This window comes from Gossypium hirsutum, chromosome D05 (genome assembly GCF_007990345.1).
Source record: "Gossypium hirsutum isolate 1008001.06 chromosome D05, Gossypium_hirsutum_v2.1, whole genome shotgun sequence".
NCBI lineage: Eukaryota > Viridiplantae > Streptophyta > Magnoliopsida > Malvales > Malvaceae > Gossypium > Gossypium hirsutum.
Genome location: NC_053441.1, coordinates 8,347,855 through 8,354,717, shown reverse-complemented (window position 1 = coordinate 8,354,717; position 6,863 = coordinate 8,347,855). Strand labels below are relative to the sequence as shown.

Genomic DNA, 6,863 nt, shown 5'->3' with positions numbered 1-6,863 from the left:
GGTTCTTTTCTAGCATATTTGCATGGCTATGAATTATTGTGGGGTTTCGTTCTTTTTCAAGTTTCGCCCTTACCTTTGATGCTTGACTAGACATAAATGGAAACTATATCTAGAGATCACTAGACTTGGATTAGTATCGGTTTTCAACTTATGCAGATATGGACCCAACAAAAGAATCAGCCAAGCAATCGAACTTGATTCCACCGTTGCCAAGGGACTCTAGAGGCTCACTTGAAGTGTTTAATTCATCCACTTTCTCAACCCGACCCATTAACCCCGTATTTCGCTCGCAATCACCATGACATCAAAACTTGAAAGAGCTTGGTGGTACTGATAGCCAAAAAGAAGATGACCATTCCGAGCTAGCATCCAAGTCGGGTCGGGTTGAAGAAATAACATGGATGGCACTCAAGGAACCACCTGCTCCATATCCACCATCACCATCACCATCACCATCACCACTTTTAAATGAGATCACTGGCGATAATGACCAACGTCGCGGCGAATCCGTCAGTCCGAAGCCTTCGGAGGAATCTGGAGAGGCTGCAAAGAGAGCCGCCGGATGGGGGCTAGTACTGAAAACCGATAATGAAACTGGCAAACCGCAAGGAGTGGTTGTTAGGAATTCGGGTGGGGATGCCCCGAATATCAAACCCGGTACTTCCCGTAGGAACTCGAATAATTCTCTCCGGAGCTCCGAGGAATTTTCAGATAATGAATTCAGCAAAGACAGAGGGTTCCCTAGAGTGTCCGAGGACTTAAAGGATGCCTTGTCAACGTTTCAACAAACTTTTGTTGTTTCGGATGCTACCAAACCCGATTACCCGGTTTTGTATGCAAGTGCCGAGTTTTTTAAGATGACCGGATACACTTCTAGAGAGGTCATAGGCAAGAATTGGTAAAAAATTTCAAGCTTTTCTTTTCTTTTTTATTTTATTAAAGTCATGGAGGGGTAATATTGCCATTTTGTTTGTGGGTGGGTCGGGGATCCAGTCGGTTTTTACAGGGTGAGGGTACGGATCCGGAAGATGTGGAGAGGATTAGGCAGGGGAAAATTATTGTGGGAGATTGTTGAACTACAAGAAAGATGGGACTCCTTTTTGGAATATTCTCACTATTGCACCCATTAAGGACGAAAATGGAAAAGTCTTAAAATTTATTGGGTTAGTTGCCTACTATCTTTTTACTAATATTTTTTATTTTTCACTTAAATAGCTTTACAACCATATTATATAATCGATAGGCTAGCCCTTACTTCTCTTACGATGCAGTGATGCAACTAATTGACTTAGTATTCATACACCATTCCCAATTTTTTAAAAAAAATTATCACCTTCTTGATCTCTAAAACATGTGGCGTCAACTAATTCATATAATTATTTTGATTTTTACTATTACAGTTTTAATTTTTTTTATTTTAGAGAATATTGAGAAGAAAAAAGCGGCAGAGTAAAAATCAAGAAATAATGGAAAATGGCCATTGTCCCCCAACATGTCTCATTAGATAATTGCAAAAGAAAAATAGAAAAATCTGTGGGCCGGGGTTGGTTCACATGTAATGTAATATCCTTATCACCTACTAGATTCAACGGTGATGATGGGATCTTATGGGCCTGCTGTTTCCAACTGGTCGATTGGATTGAAGTATAGAATTTATTATTATTCTTTTTGTCTGAACGATTGATTTGGCAGAATGCAAGTAGAAGTAAGCAAGCATACAGAAGGGGCCAAGGAAAAGACGATCCGCCCCAATGGGTTGCCAGTCTTTGATTCGATACGATGGTATGCATGTATATATTTTACGTTCTTTCTAACATGTCCTTTATTTTATTTTATATTTTTGTTACTCTCACTAATATGGATAACTGTAAAAAAAATAAGAATATAAGTATAATCTTAAAAATTAATGTTTTAGGTATTAATAAAATTTCGTCATATCATTAAATTTTAAGCATATGAAATTATTATTATACATCTATCCTTATTCAATTTATTCTCCAAATCTAATTAAATTATTTAAAAACATAAGCAATTAAAATAAAAATCCATGCTAATTGAACTAAAATAACATTAAAAAAAAAAGTAACATATCAAGTTTTCTCGGTGGTGGTAGTTTTGAATCACTCAACAGTATTGTGACTTAAAAGCTAGCTAGTTTTGAATGCCCTTCATTACAACATTAATCTTGTTAATGTAATGGCTCTCGTCCAGTTACTAAAATATCTACTCAAACGACAGAAGTCGATTAATTTGATCAACACACTGTGGTATATTGTTATTGCAGCCCGGCAAAAGGACATGGCTGCAGGTTCAGTTACAGAACTTGTGGAAGCTGTTAGGAAACCTCGTTCCCTTAGTGAATCATCAAATAACCCTTTCATTGGAAAATTCGGTGTTAGTGGAGAAGAAGAAGGAACGGGAGCTATGACAAGGCGAAGTTCAGAAAGTCCAGAAAGAAACTCAAGTGGGGGTGTTAGAATCTCAATGGAACGTATCAATGAGGTGCCGGAAAAGAAACCCCGAAGATCTAGCCACCTTTAATTCATAGGGTAGAGATATTAAGAAAACTTTCATTATGGTGTTGGTATCATGCATTGCTGAGTCAAGTTTACCTTAGCTTACTTTTCCATGCTTCAGGCTTAGGAGGAAAACTCAGTCTGCTGCTAACAGCTTTGATAATAGTCTGCTGATGGATGCCGATGAGGACGAACGTGATTAGGATGAGAGGCCAGACAGTGTTGACGATAAAAATAGACACAAGGAAATGAGAAAGGGTATTGATCTTGCCACCACACTTGAACGTGTAGAGAAAAGCTTTGTCATTACTGATCCAAGGCTGCCTGATAATCCCATTGTAAGACTTCCACTTTCTAATATCTAACATTAGATCATGCCAATCAGAGGTTAATTTGTAAGAAACTAATGGTGCACTTGTTTTAATCTTCAGATCTTTGCATCTGATAGCTTCTTGGAGCTGACGGAGTACAGTCGTGAAGAAATCTTAGGCAGAAACTACAGGTATATGACTCAAATTCCATATACTCGCATGCGAGGTTATCAGTTTCAAGTGTTTTGACTTGCTCATTCTCGCCATTGTTAAGGCTTAAACCTTAAACATCAGCTTCAAATTGGAACTCGAAATTGCCAATATGGTTTGAACTAAAAGGATTGCTGGTATATTAAAACAACGATCATATGATTGTATTTCTGGACATCTCCTTGAATTTAATGTTTCTCTATGTATGTTTCAAGCAATGCCATTCCCATTTCATTCTAAGTGATTTTTAAATCCTTACAGGTTTCTCCAAGGCCCTGAAACTGATCCAGCTATTGTGAGGAAGATTCGAGAGGCCATTGATAACCAATCAGAGGTAAATGTGCAGCTCATCAACTACACAAACCCTAATATTTCGATTTCCAGATTCATGTCACGCATGTGATGTTTTTCTCTTTCAGTAGTTGAAAGTACAGTCTATACATCATTATTTCATATAATTATTCAAAGCTTTTCTTTTTTAAATTTTATGAATTTCAGGCAAGAAGTTCTGGAACCTGTTCCATCTGCAGCCTATGCGTGACCAGAAGGTAAAATCCTCAAATATTCAGAGTTGAATGTTGAATCTTGCCTATTTAACTCCTTTGTGAAGCAGATAATCAAATTGTAGCTGCATTTTCTCTCTGCTTTTGTTTTCTTATTTGGCCTTTATGAAACAGGGTGAAGTCCAGTATTTCATTGGAGTGCAGGTAGATGGCAGTGCCAGAGTTGACCCACTTTGTAATTGTATTCCAGATATTGCTGCACAAGAAAGTGAACAACTGGTCTTAACCAAGTTCCATTTTACCTTCTTAAGCTCTTTTGGATGCTGATCTTCCTCTTTCATTAATTATCAAACTCTATATAAATCTGTAATTAGAAAACTACACTAGGCAGTAAAGAGCTGTAATATTTGTATATCCTATCAAATCATTTATAGATGTGTTGGTTTGCTTATAAACGTAATCACTGCTTGCAGGTGAAACAAACTGCAGAAATGTCGATGAAGCAGCGAGGGAACTTCCAGATGCCAATTTGGTAATGTTTGAATGTCGATTCACCTCTTCAGAAACCCTCTTTTGTCTTACAAAAAGTTTCTCCACCTGCAGAATCCCAAAGATCTATGTATGAATCATTCCAAGGTGGTTCACCCTAAACCTCACAGGAAGGATAGTCCTCTTGGAATGCTATTCAAAAGGTATTTATCTTTCAAATATATGTATCGGAGCAGAATTTAAAGCAGATCAACATTTCATTTGAAATGCTTTAGATGCTGTTGTAATGATTGATGAAGCATGGTTCTGAGAAAGAAAAGGTTTAAGAGAAGAATTGGAAGAAACTGATATTTCAGTATCATTCTTTGTTTTAAACCTTTCTCTATGCTGAGTATTTAACTAAATATATATGTGATTTTTACATCTCATATATCTCTTGTAATCTGTAGATTCTTGACAGTGGAGAAAGGATAGGCCTAAAACATTTCAGGCCAGTAAAACCACTGGGATCAGGTGACACTGGCAGGTTGGGCTAATTATTCTCTCCTATTTTTACACTCATTTTTCCAGGGTAATAAATCTATGTTTTGTCATACAAATTTCTATATCCGCCATTGTTTTTTTTTATATTGGCAGTGTACATTTGGTGGAACTATGTGGGACTGGCCTGTACTTTGCAATGAAAGCTATGGATAAAAGCATTATGCTCAACCGGAACAAGGTATTTGATATTTTGCATCAATTATGAGTATTAAGCTTCAAAACCCAAAAAAAGATACTCAGATATTTACTTGTATGCTTATTAATGATAAGAACCTGCAGGAGAGGAGTTTCCTTTTGGCTCAAAAGTTTGATTTTTAGCTTGTCCGAATTTCCTATAATTTCATTTCCCTCCATGTTCCATGAACAATGCACAATCTTCATTTTTTGCTTAGCTGATGCCTTCCATTGCTGTAGGTGCATAGAGCTTGTGCAGAAAGAGAAATTCTTGACATGTTGGACCATCCTTTTCTTCCAGCACTGTATGCATCATTTCAGGTCAGTAAACTGACATGAGTTAGAATGCAGATTTGTTTTAACAGGATTAGCTAAATATTAGTTTGAAATGCTTTAATGTTTAATGAGAATTCAGAAGAAACTTACTTGCATGGCCTTTCTTCTTATAGTGAAGGTCATTGCAGATTCAATCCTCATTCTTTGACTTGCTTTCTTAATGTGAAGACATCAAAATTCTAACTGTCATGGTGCTTTGCTGACCAAAACACATATTTGTCTGATTACGGATTACTGTCCTGGCGGAGAACTTTTCATGTTTTTGGACAGACAACCGATGAAGGTCATGAATGAAGATGCTGTAAGGTAATTGATTATCTTCTAACCATAATTGAACTCTACCTTAACTTTGTTCGGAAAAATCTCTAATCATCTAATAACTCTTCAGACAAAATTTGTGGGGTTTTCAGATAAAATGTGGATTTTATGCTGCGGAGGTTGTTGTTGCATTGGAGTACCTTCACTGTCAAGGTAGGTTAAAGTCGATAACCAAAACTTGTTAATCAGTATGTAATTTAAGTGATGAATAAGTTATTGAGTTAATCTATTGATCTTCTCACAGGAATTATATACAGAGATTTAAAGCCTGAAAATGTTCTTCTCCAGGACAATGGACATGTTGCCTTGACCGATTTTGACTTATCTTGCCTGACATCTTGCAAACCCCAGGTAATCTAAAGCTTTATTTATAAATTGCTATTTTCTGACTTTGTTTAAGGAAGTTGTTCTTACTGTTCACCAGATTATTTGAAGTTTGGAAAATTGTTCTGATAAATTCTAGTGTTGTTTTATAGCTGTTGATTCCAGCAGCAGATGAAAAGATAAAACGCCAGAAAGGCTAGCCAAAACCAGTATTTATGGCAGAACCTATGCGTGCATCGAATTCTTTTGTGGGAACAGAAGAGTATATTGCCCCGGTTAGCTTTTTTATTAATTTTTAAATTGTTAAACAAGTTACTAAACCAGAATTTGGCTCGTAAATATTGAATAATAAAAATTTATGAGTTTATTTGCCAGATTTGGTGGTTTCAAATCACTGTTTCCAACATCACTAAAATCGGGTTATTACAACTCTCCCCCCTTAAACAATTTTCGTCCTCGAAAATCTTACCAGTAAAGAGGTTTGGATATTGCTTCCTCATTGTTTCCTTCAGTTCCCAGGTAGCTTCTTCTATCCCGTGTCGTTGCCAGAGAACTTTCACTAGAGCTACATTTTTTATTTCTTAACTATTTCTTCTCTCGTGTTAGAATTCTAATTGGTTCCTCACTGTAGGTCATGTTAGGCTGGATCTCAACCTCTGTCGGGGAGATAACATGTGAAGGATTTGACCGATATCTTCGTAAAATAGACACGTGAAAGACATTGTGAATCCGATCAAGTTCTAGTGGTAGTGCCAATCGGTACGCAACAAGTTCAATTTTCTTAGTGATCTCATATGGCCCAATAAACCGTGGAGTCAATTTGCCTTTACGGCCGAACCGAAGAACTTTCTTCCAATGTGAAACTTTCAAGAATGCATTGTCACCCACTTGAAATTCTATTTCTTTCTTTTAAGATTTATATAGGATTTCTGTCGATCAAAAGCTGCTTTTAAGCTATCTCGGATCACTTTCACCTTTTTTTCAGTTTCACAGATCAAATCAATTTCATGTATTTTTTTCCCACTGAGTTCGGTCTAATACAACGAAGTTCTACATTTACGACCTTACAGAGCTTCATAGGGTGCCATTTTAATACTTGACTGATAGCTATTATTATATACGAATTCAACTAATGGCAA

At 36.7% G+C, this 6,863-nt stretch overlaps 1 pseudogene; it reads left to right on the top strand.

Annotated features, from left to right (window-relative positions):
- Positions 1–6,098, top strand: LOC121203356 (phototropin-1-like; annotated as a pseudogene).
- The last annotated feature ends 765 nt before the right edge of the window (positions 6,099–6,863 follow it).